The sequence below is a fragment of the Vipera berus genome (genome assembly GCF_964194415.1).
Source record: "Vipera berus genome assembly, chromosome: Z".
Taxonomy (NCBI): Eukaryota; Metazoa; Chordata; class Lepidosauria; order Squamata; family Viperidae; genus Vipera; species Vipera berus.
In genome coordinates, this window is record NC_138205.1 from 96,605,304 (window position 1) to 96,613,076 (window position 7,773).

At 36.4% G+C, this 7,773-nt stretch overlaps 1 protein-coding gene across 1 annotated transcript in view; it reads right to left on the bottom strand.

Moving 5' to 3' along the window:
* Positions 1-7,598, bottom strand: part of BZW2 (basic leucine zipper and W2 domains 2) — a 38,162-nt gene extending 30,564 nt beyond the window's left edge. The window contains exon 1 of the mRNA XM_081345675.1: positions 7,547-7,598. The gene's annotated coding sequence lies outside the window, so the exon portion shown is untranslated. The remainder of the gene's footprint in view (positions 1-7,546) is intronic.
* Positions 7,599-7,773: the final 175 nt, after the last annotated feature.

The window sequence follows — 7,773 nt, forward strand, 5'->3', positions numbered from 1 at the left end:
ATAGCATACTTAGCCATTGCTAGCCATAGTGAGTTAATTTTCTTATTTGAAAAGAGATGGAAAAAGTAACCTTTTCATAGGATGGAAGGAAGACAAAAATAAGTAGGAGAAAACGAAAAATCTCATTTAGTTTTTTAAACATATTTGACATGCAACACTTACTTTCTTAAAAGTCATAGCCTAAGGTCTGCAACCCGCGGCTCCAGAGCCACATGCGGGTCTTTCAGCCATCTCCTGCGGCTCCCAGTCTTCTGCTATGTGTAGTCCAAAAAAAAAAGCGGGACTAAAAAAGTTCAACCAATCAATTCAAATATGCAGGGTAGGTGCATATCTCGCCTTGGCTCCACTCTTCAGTCAAACCCTGTTCTGCACATTTGTGCATGTACGCGCATGCGCACACAATTTTTGCGGCTCCCAGTTTTTCCTTTTGTGAGGGAACCGGTTCCGAGTGGCTCTTTCACTGTTTCAGGTTGCTGACCCCTGGCCTAAGGGAAGAAGAAGCCCAAGCATCTGAAAGGTACTAGAAAAGAAAAGATGGAATATAAAAGGTTTCTGCTTGCCTGCCCATAAAAATAAATTCCCAATAACTAAAGAATGTGGAAAAACTAAGACATGTATCACATGGTTTAAGAAAAACTACTGAAATCTGATAGGATGAATCAGGATGACATTTTTTTTTTGCTTTAGATCATACCTTGATATACTAACACTAGAATTTATCTGATTTTTTTTAATCAGACAGCCATACATTGTGCTAAGATATTATATGCACTATGGATTATTAAGTAAACTACTAGGAGCTGGGCTCATACAGCAGAATAAGCAAAAATCAATGAACTAAATTATGGTTTAATATGGTGGATGAATCCAATCTCTGTGCCATCCCTTCTACAGTCAGAAAAACAATTACACAATACAAAGCCAGAACATATATATACTTTCTCCCAATGCAATTTTAGATCTCAGGGAGATCTGTGTTCCATATATGTCAGTACAGATTGAGACATAAACTAATATTCAAAAATATATCTTCAATTAATCCATATAAAATCTTGTTTTATTCAATAAACTGTGGTCAATTGAATAAGCCTTGCATATGAGTTAAAATATGACTATGATTGGATTGAAATTCAATTCTAAATATGAGGATGAAGAATAATTTTATTTAAGTAGGGATATGTTTTTTTCTTAATTCCATGCCACAAGTGTAACATGTGTTTATTATTCTGACCTTGCTTAGCCTTTTCAAGCTGAATGCTTGTTACCTCTCCAATCTGTAATAATTATAGAAATTGAACAGTAAATGCATTTGTCTGCTACAGGGTTGTGTCACTCTGGTAGAAGGAGTGCACCATTTACTGTTAAAAAACTATTTCCAAATATAAGTCTTGTTTTAACATTTTAAGTGTTATATATAAAAAAGACTATATCCCGCAGTAAGTTGTTAGTTTGAGCATCAATTTAATACACATATTTCACTTCATGTATAGGAATTCTATGGTAACAAGATATAAGTCCTCATATCTATGCATTCTGCAAATTTCATGCGTATATAATTTTTTTATGTATATCTTTAGCTTTAGCCCAAGTTCACTCTCCAAATTACAGTAGCAAGTTGAGTTAGAAGCATAGTTGAATCCTTTATTTCTTCTTTATTAGGGAAAAGAGATATCCCTCAGTCTGAAAATACTTTTCACATGACCACTATTTTTGGGACAATATTTAGATAGTCTCTAACCCAGAGCATGCATCATATGAATTCTCTGGATACACCACATTTCACTACTGGAATCTCTCCCACTGGATCTACATGCTTAGCCAAATTCATGATTCCAAGACTGCTTCCAACTTTCATTCTGAAGGATGAGTCTATGAAACGTCTAGAGGCAACATGGATACTTTCCTGCACATTCATGATAAATTTGTGGAAGCCTACAAGGAACTTAACTGGATTCTTACCTGATAACAGATTTGGACCCATAATAATTAAAATGCATTTAATTTTATTGTATTTTTATTAAGAGAAAGACCCACATGAGGCAAGCTCAATTGCTGATGACTATATAGGTATAGAACCATAAAACTTTCTAGCACGAAAGTGGCTTAGCCTGGATTTTTAGATATTCAAAATCCTCTGGATTCTATTCAAAGGCAAATTAACATAACAATAGTGATAGAAAGAAAAAATTATATCTCCTCCTTTGTCCAGTTTCCACATGGCTTAGAAAGGTTCCAATAATCCTGGGAGGTCCTGCAGAAGACAAAATGTGACTGGAAACTTTCCATCCATGTAATATAATGAAGTTATTTTAACTCATAACATTTGATGGCACAATAGATAGCACATTCTATATTTTAAAAGTAGTTGCCTGCTTTTGATTTTCTTTTTCTTTATACAATTTTAATAATCCTCAAGTGCCACAGAATTACTATTACATATATTTAAGCATAGATTGACTATGTGCTCTGCAGCCAAAGATGGAGAAGCTCCATACAGTCAGTAAAAACAAGACCAGGAGCTGACCGTGGCTCAGACCATGAGCTTCTCGTTGCAAAATTTAGGCTTATACTGAGGAAAGTAGAGAAAAGCACTAGGCCACTCAGGTACGAACTAAATCATATTTATTTATTTTTATTTTTTATTTTAATTCCATTTATATCCCGCCCTTCTCTGAAGACTCAGGGCGGCTTACAAGCTTAGCAGTAGCCTTGTATATTCCCTGACGAATATACAGTAGAGGTGACAAATAGATTTAAGGAATTAGATCCGATAGACAAGAGTGCCTGAAGAACTATGGACAGAGGTTCGCAACATTGTACAAGAAGTAGCAACTAAAACCATCCCAAAGAAAAGGAAATGCAAGAAAGCAAAATGGCTGTCTGAGGAAGCTTTGCAAATAGCTGAGGAAAGGAGGGAAGCTAAAAGGCAAGGGAGAAAAAGAAGGATACACCCAATTGAATGCAGAATTCCAGAGAATAGCTAGAAGAATGCCTTCTTAAATGAACAGTGCAAAGAAATAGAAGAAAACAATAGAATAGGGAGGACCAGAGATCTCTTCAAGAAAATTGGAGAGATGAAGGGAATGTTTCATGCAAAAATGGGCATGATAAAGGACCAAAATGGCAGGGACCTAATAGAGGCAGAAGAGATTAAAAAGAGGTGGCAAAATTACACAGAAGAACTATACAAAAACGAGATTAACATCCTGATAACCAAGATGAAGTGGTCACTGTCCTCAAGCCAGACATCCTAGAATGTGAAGTGAAGTGGGCCTTAGGAAAGCTGAGCAATAACAAAGCTAGTGGAGGTGACAGTATTCCAGCTGAGCTATTTAAAATGTTAAAAGACGATGCAATAAAAGTGCTACACTCAATTTGCCAGCAAATTTGGAAAACTCAACAGTGGCCACAGGATTGGGAAAGATCAGTTTACATTCGAATTCCAAAGTTGGACCATAAGAAAGGCTGAGCGCCAAAGAATTGAAGCCTTTGAACTATGGTGCTGGAGAAGACTCCTGCGAGTCCCTTGGACTGCAAGGCGATCAAACCAGTCAGTCCTAGAGGAGATCAACCCTGACTGTTCTTTAGAAGGCCAGATCCTGAAGCTAAAACTCAAATACTTTGGTCACCTAACGAGAAGAAAGGAGTCACTGGAGAAGAGCCTAATGCTGGGAAAGGTTGAGGGCAAGAGAAGAATGGGACGACAGAGAATGAGGTGGCTGGATGGAGTCACTGAAGCAGTAGGCGTGAGCCTAAATGGACTCCAGAAGATGGTAGAGGACAGGAAGGCCTGGAGGAACGTTGTCCATGAGGTCACAATGGGTTGGACACGACTTCGCAAGTAACAACAACAATATTTAAGGATAAAAGAATTATTGATTTCAACATGGACAGGTTTGAGTAAATTTTAGATTTTAAGCTGGATTTCTTTTGTTCTGAAAAAAATACAGTAATAAAATAATTATGCTTAAAATCCTTTCGTTAATAGAATTTCATGATGAAAATAATTGCTTAGTCTTCACATGGCAGATATAAATTACTCCTAAAGAGCTTGATTTTTCCCTTTCTGAAATGTATCTCTTATAACAATTTTCCCAGTATAAACAATATAAATCCAAAATCCAGTGTTCCTGAAATTATGGAGGAGCCCAGTCACTGCAATTTTTTTTAAAGCATTACACACAAGTCTTAATTGTGCTCTATCTAATACAGCTCTAAACATAAGCCTAAGCCTAAATTTTAAGCAAAGGAAAGAAGTTTATAGAAATGTATTATTTTATTATGCAACATCCCAGAACAGAGAAGCTTGCTTGGAAGTATATTCCAAAGAAAGAAGGAATTATTATCTAAAACTAAATGCTTATCTCTTCACCCAGGATATTGCTCTTTAGAATAATGATAACCTCATTCTACATGGATTTGCCTTTTCTAGATACCTAAAATAATGTTTTCGTGTAGAGGCACCTATAATGCTTTGTATAATTTTATCTTTCAATCTTCAGTGGCATAAGATTTTGTATCTTTTGAAAAGAAAGCACAATGGAAAGGAAGCAGTACTAAAAAAGATAATCTTATGTTTGTGCAATGTTACACAATGGAGAAAGATTAAAACAATAACAGAAGTTGCACTACACTGTGTAGCTTAATATACAACATAAGGACAGGATGATGTATTGCCATTTCAGAATATTATTAGGAAGAAAGCAATAGTTGAAAACTTGAGTCTATTTGTTCCAAATTAAACATGTTTATCAATTCACCTATGAATAATCTTGACTTCACTGCACATGTTTTTTCTTAAATAATGGTCCAAAAATGATAAAGTACCAAGAAATATTGTACAAAATGGAACAAATTATCACGAGTGACAAATTCATCTAATAATATAGACCTTACTTGTGGTGGATTACAGATCTTATCGTTTCCAGATAAACATAGCTGCAAAGTGGAAAAGAGTATAATCCCTTATTACAGGGGATTGGTAACTTTCAGGGAGAATACCAAGATGGTCTAGCTCTTTTCGTTTGGATCTGATAATCACCTTTGATCATAGTTGCTAAAAGCTGGTTGGTAGTATGAACAAAGAATAAAAAACAAAGAAAAACAAACTAGAAGTTCCGGGTTTTTGTGTGTGTGTGTGTGTGTGTGTGTGTGTGTGTGTGTGTGTGTGTCCATTTGAATTAGTGTTGACTTCTAAGACTAGAACTCAGTTTCCTGGTTTCTGGTCCACTATACAAACTGGATCTTATCTGATTCAGAAGGCTTTACACAGGTTAGGGTGGTAGTTCTTTCCCTCATCTCTACCCACTTTTGCAGCTCTCCATGAAAATGCCAGGCACATGATATTGGATGTGGAGCAACTTGAATGCAGAAGTGCATCTACTTGAAAATACTAATCTTGTGTAATTAGCCTAATACAATCAATAGTATAAAATGCTTCTCAGAGTTATTTGCAAGCTATAGAAAAATCTCTAATAGCCAAGCAAGAATTACAACTGAAAGTTAAAATATATTAAAAAGTAGTTGTACGTTTTACTATATTGCTTAAATAAAACCAATGTTAAATTATAGTTTTAATATTGCATTTGTGAAACTTTTAAGTATTTAATATTTATATAGGTCAAAGAACAAAATCCCTCTTTCTCTATGTTTTTATTCTTATTGTGCAGCATTTTATACTGCTACACCTGTAAACCAGCTGATCATAATTCTAGGTTCCTTACTCAAAACTCTCTGGTTAATATTTTATTAGAATCTAATAAATATCTAAATGAAAAAACACTTACTATAGACTAGATCCCTTAGCAGGAATTAGGGTCTCCATAATGAGATTTCTCTACAACCCTATTGAGGATTGAATTGGATTTCACAGAAATACTTCTATGTTCAAATCTCTTCTCTGCAGTAGTTTAGATAGAGTAAGGCGCTCGAAGTCATATTCAGAAGGTATTCCACTAAATAAACCACAATTGCAAAATTGAATTTCTACTAACCCATAGCAAAAAATAAAAGAAGAAACTCTAATTTTATAAATCATCTAGATTTCATCTAGACTTCATCCTACATCTGTTCAATCTCCTCAAATAATCTTAAAATCTGAAATCCGTGACTTTACATTACTGGTTTATTGCTACAGTATCTTCCAATGGAATAGCAAACCTTGTGAACAATTTTAATAAATGTTATTTTTAAGCTGTTTGTCTTCCCTACCCAGTTAAAGTATAAGAAAGCATAATAAACTTGAATGCCCTCAAACAAATCCACAGAAATCTAAACAGAGAGGATGCAACTTTATTTAAAAAAGCATTCAGAGTGACCGAGATAAAGTTTCAGTTTGATACAAGGATTTTTCAAGACATTTGTTATCCCCCAACTTACCTTTTACCACAAATCTCAATCACTTTGATATATTTTTTTTAAAAAACACACATGTAAAATTAATGAATTACACTCCAACCATACACTGGTTCCTTCTGATAGATGTAACCCACATGACAATTCCGAATTGAGCCAAAATGGAATTTACTGTCAGATAAATAATAATATTTGAAGTTATCATAAAATGCCACACATGAAAGTTATACTTCTCTGGCTGAGGTTTCTTGGATGCCAAGGGAGCTTCTGCAATAAAACTGCGTGCCCAGCTGCCCCACAGAGAGCCAGTTTGATTTTAAAGATTCCCAAACCAGATAACCAGATAATTTGGTTCTTAATTTTTGTATTTTGTATTTTTAATTCCCTGTAAACCGCCCTGAGTCCTCAGGGAATAGGGCGGTATATAAATATAACTAAATAAATAAATAAATAACCATCGGACCATAGCACTGCAGACCAGCCAGCTTTCACTGCCTGTAGCAACCCGTACCTGCTTTTGGGATATTACAAAATATCAAAACGTCTTCTTCGTTTACAACCGTTTCATCAAGCACAGTGCCTCCCAAAAGAGATCAGAAAAAGATGAAACGTCCTATGATTTCCCTCCGGTACTACTTCAGTGCCCAACACGTTTCTTAGCATCCTATTTTATCAAGCAGTTGGAAGCAAGTCTTGGGACCGCGAATTGTGCTTTTCCCCTCCTCCAAATCTCTATTACGAGGCCTTTAAATCCCCACGCAAAGACAGTTTCTGGCCCGCCCTCCCACAAAAGGCAGCTGCACAAATGAAAGCTTTAAAAACTCTCAGTGCTGTTTCCAACCCAGCATGATGTTCTTGTCTCGTGTCACCTTGCTAAAGTCACGCACGTACACCTCTTCCACTACAAAGTTCCTCTCGCCTCCAAAGATATTCCGCCGCTGCTGCTGCAGTCACTTGAAAGCATTTAGCCCAAAGCCTTACTAATTGATAAGCTAAGGAGTCAAACCTGTCGGAAAACACAAGAGTCTTTTCTTTTTCTATGCCCTTTAAAGTCAGAGTAATTATGCCTCCTGCCCCCTTTCTTTGTGCCTTGCGGCAGCAACAAACTTCTTTTGTTCAGCTTTTCTCCTCTTAGGTTTCCGACCGTTTTTTGCTCAAAGCGCCGTTTCTCCACAACCCAACATTCGCTTACCTCTGCCTGGGATGAGGCTCTGATCTAAGGAGAAGCAGGAAGACACACGAGACCAGAGTCTGCACACAATGGAGAAGTGAAGGGCGCGCGCGCCAACACCTAAAAGCAGTCTGAGCTCCGCCTACTTCACTGCTAGGTCGCACCATTATAACCAAAGAGGGGGAGATTAATCATAGTCAGGAGCGGGATGGCCAGTTTAGCATATTCCTAAATTGCTACTTTTAGTT